Source organism: Castor canadensis, chromosome 15 (assembly GCF_047511655.1).
Source record: "Castor canadensis chromosome 15, mCasCan1.hap1v2, whole genome shotgun sequence".
NCBI classification, from domain to species: Eukaryota; Metazoa; Chordata; class Mammalia; order Rodentia; family Castoridae; genus Castor; species Castor canadensis.
Genome location: NC_133400.1, coordinates 2,402,225 through 2,424,430, shown reverse-complemented (window position 1 = coordinate 2,424,430; position 22,206 = coordinate 2,402,225).

Here is a 22,206-nt window from a genome sequence, read left to right as displayed (position 1 = left end):
CCAGAAATGCAAGAGCTGAGATGAATCAAATCCAATTATGTAGAATAAACGGCCATCCACCCAGAGGCAAGTCTGCGCTCTTCAAAAACACCTGCAAAGTGAGAGGCAGAGGAACCTGAGGAATGTTCCTGACTAAAGGACACCAGTGGGATGTGACCAGAAGTGGAGCATGTGACCCAGGTAGGGGTGGGATTGGAAGGCTACATGAGGTTTGCACCCGGAGGTCAGCTGGCAGCAGCAGTGATGCGTTTGGAGAAGCTCCCGCTCTGGGGAGACCTTGCTGAGGTCAAGAGTGACACTCCTGCACACTTAGCACAGAAGCTCAGCAAACAAGAGCCAGTGGTGACACTATGACTGTCACTGCTTCTCAGGAGGGAGAGAGCACCCAGGGCTCTGTGGGTGTTGACAGCAGGTGGGCCTGGGGACCAGATGGTGGTGGGTCATTGTAACATCTGACATTTTTTTCTATGAGATCAAAAAAAAATGTTTTTTCGAAATAAAAAGTTTTAACCCCAACGCTTCAGATGCAGAGGCAGGAAAATGGTGAATTTGAAGACAACCTGGGCTATTTAGTAAGACCCTGCCTCAAAATAAATAATAGACAGACATACAGACTTACTTAAATAAAAGAAAAACAAATCAAACAGGAAAAAACAGCCAAGTGAGCCAAGCTGAGCATTTCTGCCACCACCACTCTCCACACCCCTACCTCTGCCTACTCGCTTTTTGTGGTGGGCCAATATGGCAGGCCATTGGTGGGCAGTCTCAGGTCACTCACTGGGTCTTTTCGTCTGACTCATCTGCTCCAGCATGCCCCTGGGGCAGAGAACATGCCCCTGTGGTTTCTGCCCGGTGGGTTCAAGTCCAGACATATGTGGTCTCCTAACAGCCACTGGGCAAGGTGCCATGCTGGGTCCTGATGGGGGAGGGGAGAGGAAGGCCAGTCATCACTTGGCTTGGGCAGAGGCTCACAGGTGGTATGGCAGCCACCGGTGTATGAGGGATGGAAGCCCACGTGGCCAGGACACAGTGAACAAGATGAGGTCGGGATAGGGGGTTTGTGCATGGTGCTGACCTGGAAGATCACACATGGGCACAGAATTCATCCTGACCAGGAGCATGGGCATGACACTTGCTCGTCTCTGACTCTCCTTTTCTTGTCTGATGACAACACTGAGAAGAGGACCCCTTCTCCCGTGCATGCTGTCTGTCAGCCCTGGCTCTGAGCACTGGATGTCTCCGAGCCAGTTTCACCCCCACAGTAGCCCAGGGAAGCAGGGGTACCCATTACCTCCAATCACAGGTGAAACAGAGACATGGAAGAGAGAAGGACCCTATAATGCACCTGGAAGGATACATTAAGTCCTCACCCCACATGTGGGAGTGTGCCTTACCAGGAGAAGGGTCTCAGCAAATGGAGTCAAGGTAGGATGACCTTGATTAGAGGGCCCTGATATCCATCCTAGGATGGTGCTTTATCAGAAGAGGGGAATCTGAGTGCAGACACACACAGAGGAAGGGAACAGGAGCTGAGTGATGCAACTTACAGCCAGGACCAAAGGCCACAGCTGGAGGGGCCACTAGGACCCTGCCCTGGAGCCTTCAGAAACAGCCTGGCCTGGTAAAGACTTCAGCTCAGACTCTGGCCTGCAGAGCTGTGAGGGGATAAACTGCCTTCCCCAGAGTGTAATGATCTTGACCTCAACCCTGGGACATTAACACCTGTTCATAGGAAGCTCTGTCAGACTGCACATGAATAGGGCTGGTCCACCCCTACAAGAGGCTGGTGACATTGAGGGGTCTACATGTTGTTCCTGGAGTCATTTGAGGAACAATGTATATTTTAGGTCTTCCCACTGCTCATCCTCCACCCCAGCCCCAGGAACTGGATCAGAAAGCCAGTCCTGTGGACCCCCATCCTGTGGACCCCCATCCTGTGGACCCCACAGAAGTAAAAATGCATGTCTGCTGGATACCTTTCTTCCCTTGGGGCGTCATTAAGTGACTCATAAGCTGGGGCCATCCCAGCACTCCCACATCCGGCCCAGACCTATTTTGATGGACAGCTGTCTACAGAGGGGGTGGACACCTCCAGGGCCTGTGCCTACAGGACAGGACAGAACAGAATGGGCTGGCCATGGCAGCCTCCCTCAGTGCCTGAGTCAGATGCCTGATGAAATTAGCATGTGCAGCTGTCCAAATTGTGGTCCTGAAACTCGATGACCAGCTCTGTGAGAGGCCAGGGACACCACACACAAGGGGACCCTGGTGAAGGAAAACATTCTCAGGGAACAAAAGGGAACTTCTCTGCGCCCGCCTGGCTGTGGGCCTCCCTGGAAGGAAGGAGAGAGGAGGGGGAGGAAGGAGGAAGCGAGGAAGGTGGGATGGGTGCAGAGGGGTGAGGGGAGCCCCACAGGTCAGCCCTTAGGCCACCACCTTCCCCTCCCCACTAGCGGATGGCCTGCCTGCCACAGTATCCAGGACGTGTGACTCCAGGCAGGAGGGTGTCTCCGTGAACGGCCATCAGGCCCACGTGTGCTCTCCAGCTGGCGTGTTCCTCACCAGAACCGCGGGACCTGGAACGTTGGCAGTTTTCATTGGGGAGTAAACAAACCCCTTTGATTTCTCTCCCAAGGTATGCTGGGAATGGATGGTTTGGTCTGACATCCAAGCAGGCGAGCGCCTGCTTTTTGTACAACGGTAGTGACTGTTTAGAGAAGTGAGCGGTAGTTAGGCTTTCAAGTCTTAGCCAGAAATTACACATAAACAAACGATCCTGACAGCACCAATGCAGCAGGTAGAGGGGTGGGGGCTCCTCCAGGTGGCCCAAGGCAGGAGGACGGTGGACACAGCCAGCCCAGTCACAGTGCACACAGTAGGCTCTCCTCAAACACATGCCTGGGCAGTGGAAATCACAATCTGGGATTTGTCTCATCTCCCAGGAGGACGTCCGCCGCTCACTCGTGGGTGGACACCGTGGCCTCGAGCGGATTCCCGTGGAATGCAAGGGCAGCGGTGGATCCAGGCTCACTGCACGGAACGGAAACCACATTGTTCCCGGCTAAATACAACAACATGGACTGGTGACAGATGTGCAGGACATCCACCCACTTCTAATCAGATAGTGATATAGAAAGTAATGCTGTGTCCTCTCAGGAGCCTGGGGACACTACCCCAGCCACAACACATGCTCTGCCCTGAACAGCCTGGCGTCATCATACCGAGATGTGCCGCCATGGTTGTTAACAACAGTTGACAAAATCAGCTCTCCAGGGGTGGCTGGTGCTGTCCTAAGCAGTTTAGAAGAATCAATCTATTGAGTTCTCCCCATGTCTTGCTAGGTCATCACGAAAGCCGTTCCCACTTTACAGATGCGTCAGGGTTGACGCAGAGAGGCTGAGTAAGGAACCAGAGCCCTGCAGGTCTCGGGAGTTCAGGGTCGGGGACTGGCTCCCACGGGCCTGGTTTCTGGAAAGGGTCTTCTGTGCTGGATTCCTGTTCTCTCTCAGTAGACTGTTTGCCTCTCATAGTTACAGCTGGCTCAGTCATTTCACACTGTGTCACTAATTTATTCACCAATTCACTCAATAAGTATTTATGGGGAGCTGCAGTGCAGGTGTCTGTATAGGGGAGGGGTCTTGGCACTGGGATAAATCAGTGCAGAAGACAAAACCCCTTGGACTCTAGTGTGGAAGGACCAGTAATAAACACAGTAAAGGAGCAGATCTTAGGGTGTGCTAGAAAAAAACTAGGATGGGGAGGAAGTGGGAGGACTGAGCAGAGCACGCACACATGAGCTCTGTGCTGGAGGCTAAGGTTCAAGTGCAATGAGGTGCACACAAGAAGCCTACCGCCCCTCAGGGGAGACCAATGTGGGAGCCCATGGTATCCCTTCACACATGCACAGGTGCCGTACCAAGGCAGGAACCAGGCTGAAGCAGCAGGTCAGCGGGGAGTCTGAGTGTGCCCACGGTGAACACAGGGCTGCACGGGAATGCATGCGTATGCATTACAGGCCCTTGCCAGGTAACAGCCATAAACACTGCCACTGCCATCACTTCTGGGAGTCCAAAGGGTTACCGTACCTTAGGTCAGCACTTCTCCCCACAGCTCCATGAGACAGAACTGAGGCTCAGAGAAATAAAGCAGCTGACTGGGGCCACAGAGCATGAGAGACCCCCACTCAGTCTGTGTCCCTAAAACCCAGCTCCCATCCAGGGGCCTGTTCTGTAGCACATTTGGGGGTTGGGCACTGGGGATGGAACCCAGGCCTCCCACATGCTGGCAAGGGCTCTGCTTCTGAGCCCTGACGACACTTCGGCAGGCAGGACCTGTTTCCTTTTCTCATTCTGTCTGCTGTAGAGCTAGCATCATTTCTTGCATAGATTAGATGCTTAACCATGAATGAATACACTTGGTAGTTCTGTTAGTTCTGTGTGACTCTGTGCTCGGTTCCAGGTACATATGTATACATTCATTCTCTCTCCTCCTCCTTCCCTCTCTCTCCTGCATGCACAGGAGATGGGAGAGAAGTTTTCAGAGACTCGCTCGGGGTACACTGGTTCCTCTTCTGATTCAGGAACTATCTCTCCTCCAGCTGCTTCGCTCTGTCCCAGCTGCCCTGCAAGAGGGTATTTGGAGAGGGCTGGTGGAGTGGCTCAAGTGGTAGAGCACCCGGCTAGCAAGCATGAGGTTCTGAGTTCAAACCCCAGTGCCACCAAAAAAAAAAAAAAACAAGAGGGTATTTGGAGACTTGGGTACAGGGGAATCTGGTCCCTTGGCTGCAATTCTTACTTCCCAGATTGCCCGATGCTCAGGAGACAAGGGCATTGCACCTTTCCATGCAGAGCCCTGGCCTGGAGGAAGGTAAGGCCCCTGGCCAGGTGGCCTGTCTCTTGCAGTCCTGACAAAGGTGATCCAGCCGAGCTCAAATCCAATTAACAATGCCTTGCACGTCCCACAGGAAAGACACAGAAAGGTTAGGCTGCCCATCAAAGCTCTGTGCTTTCTCTGTGTCCCGGGCCGAGGTGGACTCCATCCAAGACGCTCTGCAGAGCTGGCAAGGTCCTGGCAGGCGGGGCTGTGGATTTGGGTAGAGCCTGCTGAATCCCCGGTACTGGAGGTGCGTGTGAAGACCTTCCAAACCTTTCACACTGGAAGAATGTCATTTGAAGGCTGCCACCCACCAGCTTCCCAGTGAGACTTCTGGCATCTTTGCCCTCCAGCATGGCCGGAAGTCGGGTTGGCGTTTTTGCTTCCACGGCCCACGTACTTCTAGCCTCACACAGAGCCCCGCTGACTGGAAATGAAGCAATAGGAGTGGCTTTCGGCAGAAGTTCCCATGCCAGTCCACACTCGCAACCCTGGCCTGACCCATGTTAAACATTCCTGGTGGTTGGGCGAGGGAGGAGAAGGTGGGGAGAAGCTCTGCACATGGGTCAACCCTGCAACCTCATGCAAAGTCACAGTCTCCAAAGTGCCCGGAGCCCCAAGCAGGACCCCTTGGGTCTAGGCACTGTTGTCCAGAGATTTGAAGGGATGTGTGCTGTTCTCTCAGTAGTTCAACCAGACCACTCGAGATGGATGAGACCACTCATACTGGGGGAGACCCCATGTGCCAGCAGCGTGGAGGGAAGGCCAGGACAGATGCAAGAGCTCTCTCTAGCAGCAAGCAGCTAATGCAATAGAGAAACAGACCCTTGGAGCACTTAGGGTTTACACTGCAGCAAAGGAGGCCCAGGCTGTGCAGTGGCCTGTCCCCAAACCACAGCCGGCAAGTGGAAGACCCTGGACCAGGAGGCAAGCCTTTTATTCTGCTTATGTTTTTCATAGGCTGTTTTCCCAAGTAACAACTAGTTGGAGACAGGGCAAGCTAGCATTCACTCATTCACATTTACAACCAGTCATTATGACCACCAGTCTGCTTGGACAGTCCCAGGGGACAGAAGATAAGATGGGAACCATGTGGGTGGGACTTCGAGAACGGCAGTGGTGTTGGACAGTGTGTTGGACGGTGGGTAGAAAGGGGCTGGGAGGGCTGTCCCAGGCTGAACGTGCAGCATGGGAAAGGTGAGGCACCAACACACAGCATGTTGGGGACCACAGACATGGGGGTCCAAGTCCACCAGCAGGGGTGTGTGGAGAGGGGTAGGAGGTGAGACCAGGGCTCAGAACAAACCCAGCTGTGTGGGCTGGATGCCCAACTGGCATTCAGTATCAATCCAGAACACTGGGGAGCCTGGAAGGACAGACGTGTGATGGACAGGGTAGTCTGCTAGAGTGACCCTGAAGCACGGGGTGTGTTTGCCGATGCCCAGCCTGCCCTTTGCTTGACAGAGAAAATCACACAAGAATGGCTGTGAACCAAATGAGCCTGGCACCTGCCTCTCCATTCCCTCCTCAGGCTCCGTAGGAGGAGCTCAAGGGCTTACCGCCATCTATTACTGTCTTTGAAACCTTTTGCTTTCACTTTAACATGCACTTGAAATTTGCATGACATCCCATCACGACATCTCTGCACTTGCCAGAACACATCCCTGTCTGTGGGAGGGTTCACTAGCCGCTCCTCACTCCACCTCTCCAGCCGAGGCACACAGGGAGCTCACACGTCCCAGCCCCCTTTGCAGGGCTTTGGACTTGCTTATTTGGGTTCCAACTAGCAGAACATGGGTGTAAGTGATCTATGTCATCAAACTCCTCTCTGTCTTTCCTCTGGATGAAGACAGAGGCTGAGAGCAGGGACTCCATTGCTTTCAATGATGCTAGCATCCCAGGGCGGAGAGAGTAGAGGCCCAGGTCATCCTCCCAAGCAGAGCTGCCCAAGAGGAGCCTCTACTGGGTATCAGTCTGCCACAGAGTCAGAGGCAAACATCTGGGCATTGCTATGCAATTAGGGTAATTACCTTGGCAAACACATTCCCAAATCTTGCAGGATAACTGACACCCTAGAAAAAGGAGCCATTCTCTCATACGTTGGGTTGGAGTTCACCTCCTGGGGCAGCTCCCCTCCCCACACCTTCCTTTTCCCTCTCAGGACAGAGAACTGTCAAATACAAGAGCACTTATGCTTAACTTGGAGGAAAAGAATTTCTGCTACCAAGAGAGACATGGGACCATCCTCGAGCTGATGTTTGGGTGTCCTTAGCCTGTATTAATGTTAGCCTTAATATTAAAGCACACATTCCAAAGTCGTCTCTGCACACGTTGCTCCTGAGCAGACTTACCTTCTCTAAAATTACTGTGACGGTGTCCAGCTCTCAATTTCCCTCTGCATAAATCACCGTGGTCATGTGTGTGTGGGGTGAATTTGCATCCTTCCCAATTACATATGTCAACGTCAACATCTCTGATCCATCAGAGGCACATCATGGTACAAATAACGGCCTTGCACGTGCTCTGCTTTCTAGAGTTTTTGGAAGCCTTTCACAGGTATCAGCGTGTCCTGCCTCCGAGGCTGGGCTGCTGTCTATATCTCATTCCATTCATGGCAGACACTGGAGAGACACGGTCCCCAACAAAGTCCCTTCCCTCCCACTCAAGTGAGAGCTACTCCTTCAGGGACCATAGTTGCCTCTTAAGACCCTGATGTCCCTCCACCACCGTTCTACGGCCGATGTCTCTATTAAAACATGCTTCCTGGAGATGAGCCCACAAAACTGAGCCCAACCTTGATTCCTGGCATGCAGTGCGACTTAACAAGCAAACAGTCCTAGGCATCCATTCAATAAACCACGTTTGAAGAAGGAATATGAAAAACAGTGCCAAGTTTTGGCCGTGCAGGTCAGCTTGCTCTGCTTCGTTTCACATGAACTCAGTTGCCACATCAACACTTGCTGAGTCCCTCCTCCCAACAGAACAGTGACCACACCACCTGAGGACATGGGGTCTTTTCACAGAAACCCAGGTCAACTGAGATTTCCAATGCAAACCTAAGGACTTCCAAGCTGAGGTCCTGAAAGCCCAAGCTTCACACATCTCCTCACCTCTTTCCCCCAACCCAAGCTCATGCTCACCATCTTGGTTAATACGGACACCATCTTCCTCTTCCTGACTTTTCCCTCCACCTTGCCCGTGGGTTTCCAAATCAATGAAGCTCAGTAAATGTGCTCGGCCCTACACAGCTGCCACTCAGTTCCCACAGCACAGCTAGGATCTCTCTTAGCAGACAATCTTATCTCCTCCTTCCCCTCCATCCCTTCCATCCATCCTCATCTCCCTCCATACTGGCTTTCTTCTTCCTCAAGACCCTGCCATCCTCAGCACAGAAGCCGGGAGGGCTCCAGAGAAGACTTCTTTTTCTACAGGTTGTGAGGACACAGGTGCCATGACCACTCAACCCTGGGCTCATTTCACGTCTTCAGGGAATCTTGTTGACTACAGGTGACAGGGTTGTTCCACACTGGGGGGAGGTGACCATGTTGTTCTAATGCTGAGGCTGACACCATGAACCTGAGCAATGAGCCTTTCCAGCAGTACCCGTGACCCCACAGTCTGTGCTGGGACTTCCTGGTCTGACTCCTAGACAACTGCCTGGCACACTGGGGTCTTGGGGGTGCGATTAGAGTTTTGCTTCAGAGGGGGCCCTCTTCTGTGCTGTGGACAGAGCATTGTGCCTGCATTGTCACTAGGCTGGGTCCTGACGAACAAGATCCTCTTTCTTCCCACCGTTCTTTTTTTTGAAATGTAAAAGCAGTAGTAAAGTTCATTAAGAAAGGAATTTAGCCTAACAGGATAAAAGTAAGGAGAAATGAGGAAAAAAGGGAGAAACATTTCCTGCTCCCCATGCCGGAAGTGGGAATAGAGATCCCGCACAGCTCTTACAATGTCACCATTATTCCCTCGTTTGACAAGGAAACTGGAGACCAGTGAGCTGAAAACTTGCCTGCAGTCTCCAGCGAGGAGGTGAAAGAGCTGGACAAGAAACCCGATGAGAATGTCCTGCCTCCTCCCTTCCTGCCCAGGCTCTCAGGCTGGGCACATCTCCAAATCTCACCCACAGTGGGGGCACATGCCTAATTCATGGTCTCCAAAGATGTGCTGTGCACCAGACAACAGAGAAGGCATGTCCAGGGACCATGGTTCCCCCGGGCAGCAGGAGAAGCTCCTCAGAGGTGACCTGCCTCAGCCAATCAGCAGACTGAAGCCCAGAAAGGCTTCCTGGCTTGTCTAAGTCCTGGTCACTTCTAGACCCAGGACTTCTGGAGAGAGCCTCCTTTCCACCAGTCCACTGGGGAAGGGTCAGGGCCCAGAGAAGCCCAAGTATAAGACAGAACAGGAGGAGTGAGTGTTGACAGAAATCTTCAGATCACTCCTACTGCCCTCTTCTAAGGTGAGAAGATGACGCTTTAGATGGGAGAGTGACCTAGGATGGACAGTGTACAATTGGGACATATGAAGGCAGAAGCAGAGCCCAGACACAATTCCACATGTCCTCCCAAGCTTCCAGCAGCCTCTCCCACCACTGCCACCAGTCACCTGCAGCTACCTTTGGGGATCTTGATGATAAATTCAGAAATGTGTAAGACTGAAAAATAGTTGGGACTCACTTCAATCTCTTTTTTCCTATCTGAGGATTTAAAGAATAAAATGAGAGATTCCAATGGCTGCTGCACCAGGGGTGTGACTTAGAGTGTGTGTGTGTGTGTGTGTGTGTGTGTGTGTGGTAGTAAGGGATTTGAACTCAGAGCTTCCCACTCGTGAGGCAGACTTTCTATTGCTTGAGCCAGGCCTCCAGCTCGGGGCATGTGATCAAAACAAACAAGTCGGGGGCCAGGAGCAAGACGACAGGGAGTGGCGGGGCCTGTGGCACATTATAAAGTCCAGCCTCCAGCAAGGGGATGGACGCGCCTCACCCCAGCCTGTGGTTGCTATATGGAAAGGCCCATTTCACCCAGATCACTCAATGTTTGAAGAAAAGCTGGCAGTCTAGGTTTTTCAGTAAAATATCCTGTTTTCTAAGTGCTGTGAAACAATATTTTTTTAAATGTCAACACTTCTATAGGCGGATTTGGCTCCCAAGCCACCAGCTGGCACACGATGCTTTAGAATATTGATCTCAGGTGGTGACATCTCTGCCTCTCAGCTGCAGGCTAAACCCAGGAGGTCAAGAAAAGAAGGCATCTCCTGGCAGAAATGACAGGTGACGTCGGTTGTCAAAACTAGACATGTCTCTCTAAACTGCCACCCATTTTTATACAAGTAGTTGACATCACTGTCAGCAGCTGGACTTCGAAGTGGTGGGGACAGCAGGCGGGAGCCTGCCCAGTGTCACGTCTCCCACTCCATTCTTAAGGAGCAGGGGTCTTCACAAGTGTCGAGGGCCATAAGCGCATCCACAGCACCACCGTAAGTCCTCTGCAGAGAAGACCATTTATCGGACAGCCCGTGAGTTCTGGACTACTGGAAGACTTTTCAGATGTTGTTGCAAACCTTTTGAACTCCATATCTTGAAGTTTATGCAAGTGACACCAGGGAAGGCGGGATCTGAGGTCTCCTGGTGGCCGACGTGTTTTTCCATGTGACATTGGCTTGGGAGTGTGAAACCTGGGTGCCGTGGAGTTTGGGGGTGCTGGGGAGCACATTCCATTCCACCTCTGCCAGCTGTGGAGCCCAGGAGGACACATGGCCATCCTCAGGCTGCAGCCTTGGGCTGTGAGATCAGAATGTTAGGAACAGGGGCAGCCCAAGGTCTTTCAGGGAGGCCCCTTGTCCCCGTCTGCACGGGCCTTCCCTGGTTTCTCACTGGAAGCCACACATCCCAAGAAAGCCCTCAGTCCCCAGGCAAGCCAGGGTGGTTAGTCACCCTACCTGCAGCCCGAACATGTATTTTATTTTTTAAACTATTATTTTAATTTTACAAATTCATACCGTACCGTGTGATAAGTTAATGCATGCATGCCTGTGTCAGGATCGAATCAGGAACATCACAGTTCCATCTCTTAATCATTGTTGATGCTTACAGCCTTTGAGCTGCTCCTTTCTGGTGGCCACCAACCCAACCATGCCATGTTGAAGAGGTGGCGTGGACAGGTCAAGTGTGGCCGATCATCTGAGAGCCTCCTGAGGACTGTCCTGCTCCCGGGAACCTTCATGCCACAGCCCTGGACACCCTGGCACCAGAAGAGGACCAAAGGGAACGGGGTGAGCCCAAGGCCGAATGGGTTCATTTTGCCCGTATAGAACAGTTCAGAAACAATCGTGTAACATCACAGAGCTATATAGAGAGCACAATACTGATTTTGTAAGAAAAAATATTCCATATCATACAGAAGTTGTGTTAGAATCTTTTTATTTTTTCAGTGGTGGGATTTGAACTCAGGGCCTCACGCTTGCTAAGCAGGTGCTCTACCACTTAAGCCCCTCCCCTTTGCTGTAGTTATTTTTCAGATAAATTCTCCTGGTCTTTTCCTCTTCTCACAGTCCTACCTATTACTCCGGCATAGCTGGAGCTCTGGTTGTATACCACCATGCCCGGTTTGTTGATTGAAATGGGTAGGAGGGGGTCTCACTAACTTTTTGCCTGGGATGGCTTTGAACCTTGATCCTCTGCATCTCTGCTTCCCTAGCAGCTGAGATTACAGGTATGAACTACTATGCCCAGCTGGTAGTAAAATGTAAACAGGCTGGTGCCAGGCGGAGGTCGGGGCGCCTGCCTCTCTGTGTTTATGCCGGGGAATAGTCAGACACCGCTGGCTCTGTACTCAGACTTCAGGGTTCAGATCCCAGCTCCTCTAACTGCTTGTGCTGCGGCCCCTGGCAGGTTCTGAGCCACTGGTGCCTCAGTTTCCCCATAAAAATAGAAATGATGTCATGCCAGATGTGTTAAGGTTAGAGGGATGGAGCTGGTGACGGGATTAGGCAGAATGGGGGGCTCAGGAGGGAGAGCTAAGGAACTCTCCCCTCCCCAGGAGCAGCACACACATCTGCACATGCACACATGGCCTCCTTCTCATTCTCCCCCTCATTTCCCAGCAGCCCTCTCTGGAGGGGTCTCTGGGCGCATTATCTGTGAGAGAGCAGGTGGGTTCCTGGTGACAGGTGACGAGGTACCTCCTCAGTGAACCTGGTGTTCTGCATCTTGGGCACACCTCAGCGAAGGCTCCAAGCACCCACTTGCTACTTAAGTGCCAAGGTCAGCACTCTCAGAGGGAGTGAGACAGCCACGGAAATACAGCAGGCCAGGGTTAGATGACTGACCTCCCTGTGCCCCCGGGCTCCGGCGACATGAGTCACTCTGCAGCCTTATTCTGTGCAGTCCCTGATGGGGGGGATGGGGGGGGCGGAGGAACACAACCCCAGCACGTCACAGCAGCCTTTGTGTGGCAAGGAGGGAGGAGAGGCAGAGAGCTCGCTTCAGTCCTCCGTATGCACGCTCACAGCTCGGGATTTTCTAAATGACAGCACCTGTTAATTGTGGGGTTAGGTATGACCCATTAAACATTTACCATCCATTTCCTGTACACGTCTGGCGAGGCCGGCAGGAAATTCAGAACAAATTAAACAGCAGCTGCAATCCCTCTTGCTTTAGTGGTCCCTCCCCGGCCCTGTGCGGGATTGTAAAGTATGAAGGGAAGCTCTATTAGGACAGACTGGTTCCATCAAGAAAGCATCCCCCCATCCCCTGCCAACCAGGCCCCATAAAGTTAAATTGGCCAGTGCGTATCTCCCTCCCTGCTTCCACCCACACGGCCGGCCGTATATTTGAGGGCGGCTTTTGCATCCCACACCCCAGTCGCCCCCGCCCTCCCCACCGTTCCCACACGATTTCACATGTGGTCTGAGAGGGGCACTTCCTGCCGTTATAAAAAGCAAAACCAAGACCCCAGCGAGACGGCCTGCGTGCAGAACACCCAAGTTGACAGTGTGAGAGAGAGAGAGCCTAATCCATTCCAGATGACCAGCAGCAGCGGCCCAGGAGCGCTCCCGCCAGGTCCTCTGCCCCCAGCTCCTCTCCCCCCACCCCAGACAGGAGAAGAGCATTCCGAGGCCCGCGGCTTTAGCTGATTGCCGGGTTTAATGGCCGACCATGCATTGCTCTCCTCCAGGCTGAAGGTAAACTTGAGGAAGCGTTAATGCAAATGCAATATAAACACGATCGGCCAGCCTCCCCGGTGGGTTTGGGCTCCTTCCTTAAGGTTACGGTTTAGCGTGATGGAGGAACCAGATGGGACTTTAAATTGGGAGCCCTGTGACTCTCCCCGTGTAAACAGACAGCTGTCCAGATGACGTGGGGCAGGAACCCGAGGACATGGCCTCTGGCAACGGCTGACTGTGTTTCTTGGGAGAACAGAGCACACGGGCTTGTCGGGGATCCTTTCTGACCACGCAGCAGCGAGACGACAGACATCACCTCGCTTAGAGAAGGTGTCCTTCCAGAGACTCGGATTGTAAGAATGAGCCACGAGAACAGGTTCCTGTGGCCACCGTACTTCTGCAGCCCTTTTACATTTCTGAGGCAACCCTTTATGTCCAATGGCCACCCTTTGTGCTGACACACTCTCCTCGTTTATTTAGCCCCAGCTGAGAACCAGCAACTGGAACAATCCCGCTCCCACTTACCCACCAAGGATGTGAGCTGTAACACGCTTGTCACTACCACATCCAAAATAGAACCCCCACTTCCTGTTTCCTACTTCCTGCTTCCTGCTCCCTAGTTCCATAAACCATTCTCCTTGAGAGGTGCTAAAAATGGAAAGGCCAAGATGAAAGTACTGGTCCGAAGATTTATTCCAGCCCATAAAAGACTCTCCACTGCTCTGCAGATGGAATTGTCACTTCTACTCTGACTTAACCTCTCCCCAAGTCGATCTGAATTTTGTCTATAATTCCATTAAAACCCACCGGGCTAACCATTTGTGGGGTGGTTGTTTTGGATGACTTGACAAATTAGTGTAGTAAATTTTGGGTGTCTTAAGTACTAAATTAGGTCATTTGTTTAATGAGCCAATCCACTGCCCAGAGTTTGACCCCAACCCGCTAGGGCGAGTTCACAGGGAGCTCCAAGACGGAGGCCCAGTCACCCTCTGTTGTGTCTTGCTTCTAGAAAAACTGTTCCAAAGCCAGGGCTGCAAATCACATTCCAACCTTAATGGTGATTCATTAGTGAACAGAGTAATGAATGAAGTAAATTCTTCGTCTCAGTTTCCTTTCCATTCCTCTTCTCTAGCATTGTCATTGTCACCATCATCACGGGACCCATTTGTGAGTGCATACTATGTGTCACCAAGGAGCACACTGAGTCGTTTGCTTGTGCTCTCTCCCCTACTGCTCATGGTAACCCATGTGTCCAGGGGGCCATCACAGCCTCATTTTCCAGATGAGAAAGTAGGTCTTGAAGGTGCTGGCTTTCCCGACAGCACACAGTCACCCACACTCACTCATTCATTTGTAAAATCTTTCAACCAATATCCCCTAAGCACGGCATGCCAGCTGACAGAGCCATAGGCACTGTTTGGATGTCACAAGCACTCATTAGAACAGAGTCATACATGTTAATAAGTGAAATGTAATTCTAGAGCTACCATAACCCAGGAGAGAGTACACCTGGGGCAAAAGGATTAGGAAACCAGCTCTCTCTAAAACATTGCTTCAACTATGCACGAATTCCAACCCTTTCACTGGCATGATTCCCACCCACCATCCAACATGGGTGCCATCTAACAACTGATGCTACAGACTCAAGGTCCTCGGGACCTGCACTTCTGTCTGTGCGTGGCACAAGGGAATCGATGCTCACAGTCACGACTCAGGGAGCTGCCATGCTCGGGTGGCTCTGTGAGTCACCCCCGATCCTCTCTGGGAAGCAAGACGATACGGTTAAAATGTAAAACTGAATTCCTTAAGGGCATGACTGTCATAGCCGTTCATGACCCAGGTGCAGAGCACAGAGCCGGGAATGCGCAGATTTTCTCCGTCAACTTTGACTCAAGGTCTTTGAAAATCAGTTCTCCATATGGGTTCTCTGCAGGTCCAATGGATGCCATGAGTTTGTGTGGACTCCAGAATCAATCCTAGACTAAGAAAAGCACAGAACCTTAACTTGGCAGGAGAAAGAGAATAAAGACAATCTTGTGGTTGTCATTTTACTTGTCATCCCAACATGTTACAGTTTTCCAACTCTTGTCTGACTTGCTCTAAATAGTTAGGAAGGATTGATCAAAGTGGACACGATGGCAAACAACTGTAATGCCAGCTTTTGGGAAGCTGAGGTAGAAATGCAAGTCTGAAGCCATCCTGAGCTACCTAGCCAGACCCTGTCTCAAAACAACAAAAACACAGAAAAAGAAAAGACAGATGGTTCCAAATCTAACAGGTAGTAACCTCACAGCCCACCCTCCTTGACAGCAATATTTTGTCCTACTGACTCACAGAGGACTCCTGTGACGCTAGCTGGGTAGAGTCACTTGTGGGAAGTGGGGAGCCCTGGACCGCTCGCTGCACAGCTGTGTGATGATTGCAGTACAAATGTCAGAAGCGATGTCACCTGTCACATACGCTTATCCCGTGCCAGTAGAAGCTCGCTTTTGCTGCCCTCCATCTAAGTCCACACCGACAAGTCAGAGGCTCCGCAGGAGAACTGAGTATTTTGGGGTGTGTAGAGCCTGTGAACAATCGTTGTTTAAACCTTTGTATTTGGTGTACCTCACACACAGCATATAGGAAGGAAAGAGAAAAAGAGAGACACACAAATTTGACAGGCACCTTAGAAATAACCTTAGGGTAGAGATACTTCCAATGGGAGTCAGAAGGTGAGTCTAGAACTGTCTGATTTACGCCTCAATGGCACCAGCCTGGTCCCAGTCCCTAAAGTCCTTTATCCAACATCCCTGGAGTGTGCCGGTCAGTCCAACTCACCTCACTTAGCTGAGGGCAATGTTAGGTTATTTCTCCAAATGTAATTGACATATTCTAAGTACACAATAAAAAAGCACAGCTATTAAGACTATGATTAAATAATTCTGACCTAGGTACACACAGGAGTTTTCCAGAATCTTAGCAGGTTCTCTTGTATGTCTTCCCAGTCAACATCTCCCAAGGCGCCACAACCCTGCCCTCCAGCCCCATCACCAGCCTGAATGTCATGCAGACGGATGGTCATACGTGTGCTCACGTGTGTCCCACCTCCTTCACCCGTCGCTGGTCTTTGAGACTTATCACATGGTGAGTAGCAGGGCTCCGTTCTTTTTCATAGCTGTGAGTGAACCTAATATATGGATACACTTCAACTGACTTATCTTTCTGCCCTGATGGACATGTGGCATTTTCTAGTTTGAAAAAGCTATTAAGAACATCCTTGTCTTACCACGTGTGGTTGGTGACGCACAGCTTGTTTTTCTCAGACATCTTCCTTGGGTCACAGGATAGATGGGTGTCTGGCTTTGGTGTTACCATATCGTTCTCCAATGTGTCAATTTATGTTGCCACAGCAATGTGCTGGAGTTCCAGCTGCTCCCCACCTTCACCGACACCTGGCAATGTCATTTTCATCACTCTGACAGACACTAGGGTTGTCTCTTCATGGCTCCTGAGAAAACTCGCTTGAGTCTTCAGCCACTTTAAAAACTGGGCCATTTGTTTTCTAGTCTCACAGCTCCGTAGACGTTCTTCCTCAGGTATCTGTATTGTGCATGTTTTGTACACCTTGGTTTGCCCTCACCTCTGTCGATGCCATCCCTTGTTAAACTGTTCTTATTTTGATGAATGCTGACTTAGCAACCATCTCTATGGTTGGTGTCTTTCTGTACTACTTAAGATCAACTGTGTCTTCTAAATACATGCCTGTTGATAGCGATTATAATATCAGGTTATTCTTTATTGCAGGTGTGGTGACCGGTTCCAGGTGTCACACAGCCAGCTCATGAATCCCAAGTGCTCAGCCACTCATCTGAGTGCAAAAACCGATGCCTTGCAATGGCTCTCTCCCTCCCTCTTTCGGCCTATTGGTCTATGGGTACTGGTATATTGATAAATTGACAGATGTAGATATGCAGAGACAGCTGGAGCTGACTGTTTCCCTTGGTGAACACTGATCGATACAGCCGAAACTAGTCACACTACCTCCCCTGTTGTCTTTACTCCTTTTGCCCAGAGACATAAGTGCATCATTTGCTCTCATCCCAACAGCTCCATAGCACCTGTCCACCAACACCTGCCAGCATCCCAGGCGAGCTCTACGTGAACGCCTCTGCCACTGCCTCGACTCGAGTACAGCCTGTGGCCCAGAGCGTCCTCCTGGTCACGCAGCGTGACCTCCATGATGGGTGACATTTCTTCATGAGCTACTAATTACTCCAAACTGCATCAAAAGGCAGCAGCATTCGTCGTTTTCTACCTGACAGGATCACTGGGGATTAGAGGGGGGCATCCATACAGTGCATAGCACGGTGCCTGCTGTGGCACTCACCAAGTCGGCTGTGATTATTATCATTGGCTAAGCCATCGTAGAGGACGAAGGCTGATGCACCATTCCCCCTGCGCAGGACTGGTGCTCTATAGAGGTCGCTCCCCCACGGGTGCCCGGTGCTGGCTTCACTGGAGCTGAGCCTCAGTTTGCTTGCTCCTCCGCAGCCCTGGGAGGGTGCCAAGGACTGAGAACGATAGTGTCAGGAGGAGAGTAACAGCCTGACACAGCAGCAGAGGAGAATGGGGGAAAGAGGGTGGAAAGGGGCATTTCTCAGCCCCTCCTCTTGGGCCCTGTCCCTGACCTGGAGGCCGAGCCCAGTGCTCCACGTGAGGAGTGTCCTTTTGGCCTTCCTTGCTTCTTGGTTTCGCTGGGGGAGCCCCCTCTCCACCCCCTGAACAAAAACACCATTCTCCACGCTGAACTTTGCCCCGATGCAGGGGAGGCTGGCTTCCTCTGCCTCAGCAGCCTGTCAGGTTTCGATTAGGCCAGGGAAATACACCACAGGAAATGAGTCCAGGAAAGGAAGGCTGTGATTTCTTTTTTAATTTCAAATGCTAGATTTATTATTTTTTTTTAAATGACAGTATCCCAGCTGTGCCAGGGCAAGGAGGAATGTCAAAAATGTGCAACTGAAAACACAGGAGGAGAGGCTGGACCCTCAGATTGGGTCTCAGGAAAGCTCGTGGGTAGCTCCAGGCTGTGGTCCAGGAAGGCAAGGAGCACCAGCCGCCAGGACCCAGATGCCACGACACCTTGGGTGAGTTGTGGAGCTTCCTGGAGCTTGCATTTCTTCCTCAGGAAAGCAGGAGTCACATTTGTTCCGTCTCTGTGCCAGCCGGTGCAGGAGTGGACAGGTTGTAATTCACTCTGTCTTCATCCGATACAGTGGGCACCTATTATGACCTCACGCCGCAGAGGGAAACTGAGGCGTGGAGGGCAAACCATTCATCCATGGTCACACAGCTGCTACACAGTGCTGTATCAGTTAGTCGCGGCAGAGCTGATAGAGCTTCCTGCCAAGGGACCGGCTCAGCCTGGCAGGGCTGGTGGAGCGAGTCCAAGAGTGCAGAGTGGTCCTCAGGAAGGTGGAAGGTGGACCCACTGTCACAGGCGTGCTTCTTCTGCTTCTTCTTCCTTACAAAGACTCTTCTCTGCTCTAAAAGCCCCCAGCTGATGAAATTAGGCCGACCCAGGTGATCTAGAACACTCTTTCTCACTGAATGAACTTTAACTGCATCTGGGAGGCCCAGCCTCAGTTGTGACTGAGCTGCCAGGGACAGTCATCTGCAAGTGGACACAGAACTGACCATCATGGGGTTGAAAGCAGGAGTTGACCTTGAGCAGCCTGGCTGCAGGGTCCACCTTCTGATGCCATTTCTGCTACAACTACTACCACCCTCCACCACTACCACCACCACCACCACCACCACCACCACCATCACCACCACCACCACCATCACCACCACCATCACCACCACCACCACCATCACCACCACCACCACCATCACCACCACCACCACCACCACCACCACCATCACCACCACCACCATCACCATCACCACCACCACCATCACCACCACCACTATCACCACCACCATCACCACCACCACCATCACCATCATCACCACCACCACCATCACCACCACCACGACCACCACCATCACCACCACCACCACCACCATCACTATCATCACCATCACCATCATCACCACCACCATCACCATCACCACCACCATCACCACCACCACCATCACCATCATCACCACCACCACTATCACCACCACCATCACCACCACCACCATCACCATCATCACCACCACCACCATCACCACCACCACGACCACCACCATCACCACCACAACCACCACCACCATCACCACCATCACCATCACCATCATCACCACCACCACTATCACCACCACCATCACCACCACCACCATCACCATCATCACCATCACCATCACCACCACCACCATCACCACCACCACCACCACCATCACCACCACCACTATCACCACCACCATCACCACCACCACCATCACCATCATCACCACCACCACCATCACCACCACCACGACCACCACCATCACCACCACCACCACCACCATCACTATCATCACCATCACCATCATCACCACCACCATCACCATCACCACCACCATCACCACCACCACCATCACCATCATCACCACCACCACTATCACCACCACCATCACCACCACCACCATCACCATCATCACCACCACCACCATCACCACCACCACGACCACCACCATCACCACCACAACCACCACCACCATCACCACCATCACCATCACCATCATCACCACCACCACTATCACCACCACCATCACCACCACCACCATCACCATCATCACCATCACCATCACCACCACCACCATCACCACCACCACCACCACCACCATCACCACCACCACCACCATCACCACCACCATCACCACTATCACCACCACCATCACCACCACCACCACCACCATTACCACCACCACCACCACCATCACAACCACCACCACCACCACCACCACCATCACAACCACCATCACCACCACCACCACCACCACCATCACCATCATCACCATCACCATCATCACCACCACCACTATCACCACCACCATCACCACCACCACCACCACCACCATCACCATCATCACCATCACCATCATCACCACCACCACTATCACCACCACCACCATCACCACCACCACCACCATCACCACCACCACCACCACTATCACCACCACCATAACCACCACCACCACCACCACCACCACCATCACCACCACCACCACCACCATCACAACCACCATCACAACCACCACCACCACCACCACCACCACCATCACAACCACCATCATCACCACCACCACCATCACCATCACCATCATCACCATCACCATCATCACCACCACCACTATCACCACCACCATCACCACCATCACCACCACCACCACCACCACCATCACCACCACCATCACCATCATCACCACCACCACCATCACCACCACCATCACCATCATCACCACCACCACTATCACCACCACCATCACCACCACCACCACCACCACCACCATCACCACCACCACCACCACCATCACAACCACCACCACCACCACCACCACCACCATCACAACCACCATCACCACCACCACCACCACTATCACCACCACCATCACCACCACCACCATCACCACCACCACCACCATCACCACCACCACCACTACTAAATTAATAGACTTTTAGAAGCAGTTTTAGCCTTACAGAAAAATTGTACAGAAATAACACGGAGCACTCAGGTCACTGCTCTCTACCCCGTCTGCAGTTGCTCTATGCTTAACATCTGTGCTGGGTGAGTGACACCTGATGAGGTAAAGCTGGCACAGGGTTATTAGCTAGATTGCACCGTGAACATCAATGCTCACTCTGCCTTCTGTGGGTTTGGACAGTGTTTCACACTACGTTGGTGCCATGACACATCACAGCCAGTAGTTTCAATGCATTGAGAGTCCCTGTGTGCCATGCCCCTCCCTCCCACCAGCCCCATGGAGCTTTGTAGTCTCCAAACCTTTGCCTTTTCCAGGTCATACAGTTGGAATCATACAGCCTCTTCAGTCTCCGGCTTCTTTCCCTTAGCAATGGACTGAAGGTCCCTCCATGTCCTTTTGTGGCTGTGGCTCACTTTGGTGCTGAAAAAGGCTCGGTTGTGCGGATGAATCACAGTTTCGTGCAGCCACCTGCTGAAGGGTGCATTAAAGCTGCTCTCCACAGCAGGTTTTCACGTGGACGGTTTTCAGCTCCTCAGAGTAATCCCAAACAGTGTGAATGCTGGATAGTGAGCTGGGGCCGTTTAGTTTGGGAGGGAGTTGCCAGACTGTCTTCTACAATGGCTGTACCATTTTGCGTCCCTACGGCCATACCATCTTTTCCTTGTCCTCATCCTATGGTAGAATTACGTGACATAAGACAGTTATGAAGTAGATGACATAGGCCAGGTTTCAGGCCACACTCGAGGCAGGTGTTCTATGTCATGGAGCAGGTGCCCTCCACGTGAGTCTCCTGCATGACTTTCTGGTCTTGGGGACCAGCAGGGGTGATGCTAACCCACCCGGGTCACCTGTTCTCTCCCCAGGTTGCAAGGCCTGACAAGAAGCCCCATGTAGCCAGAGTCACTGCCACACCCCTCTGCTTAAGTTCAGGTCACAGCCAGTTCAGCTATTTGAACTTCTGTGGGCGTCTGCATCCCGCTGGCCTCCTGATGGGGGCTGCAGGGGGCACTGGGACAAAGCTATGCTGGTCTGCCTTGGTGACTGTTTCTCATTTCTCATTTGCAAATATAAATACTCCACAATCCAAGGACAACAAACCGAGCTGCTTCTGCCTGGCTGTTCAGATGGGCTCTGCTGGCCACAGGCCCCAGCCTGGTGTGAGCTGGCACTGGGGGCCCAGAACCTGGCCTTCAGCTCATTTGGCACTGAGGCAACCCCAAGTTATCCATTAGAAGTTGCACTGGGGAGGGGGCATGATGGTCACCTGGTTGTCCTCATCATCCTTAGGATGAACATCTATTGAGTGCTTACTGCATGCCTTACTGCATGACATGGTACTGTGAGCATCTGCCCAGCACACAGTTGAGGCTCAGAGGGGCTTGGCCACAAGTCACTCATCTGCTAAGTGCCAAAGTGGGAGTTCAAATCTAGGTTCCTTGTGCTCTAGGGCTCAGAGACAATCAAGTCTATGAACAACAGCTGTGTACCTACTGTGTGCTGAGCACGCCCACAGACCCACTC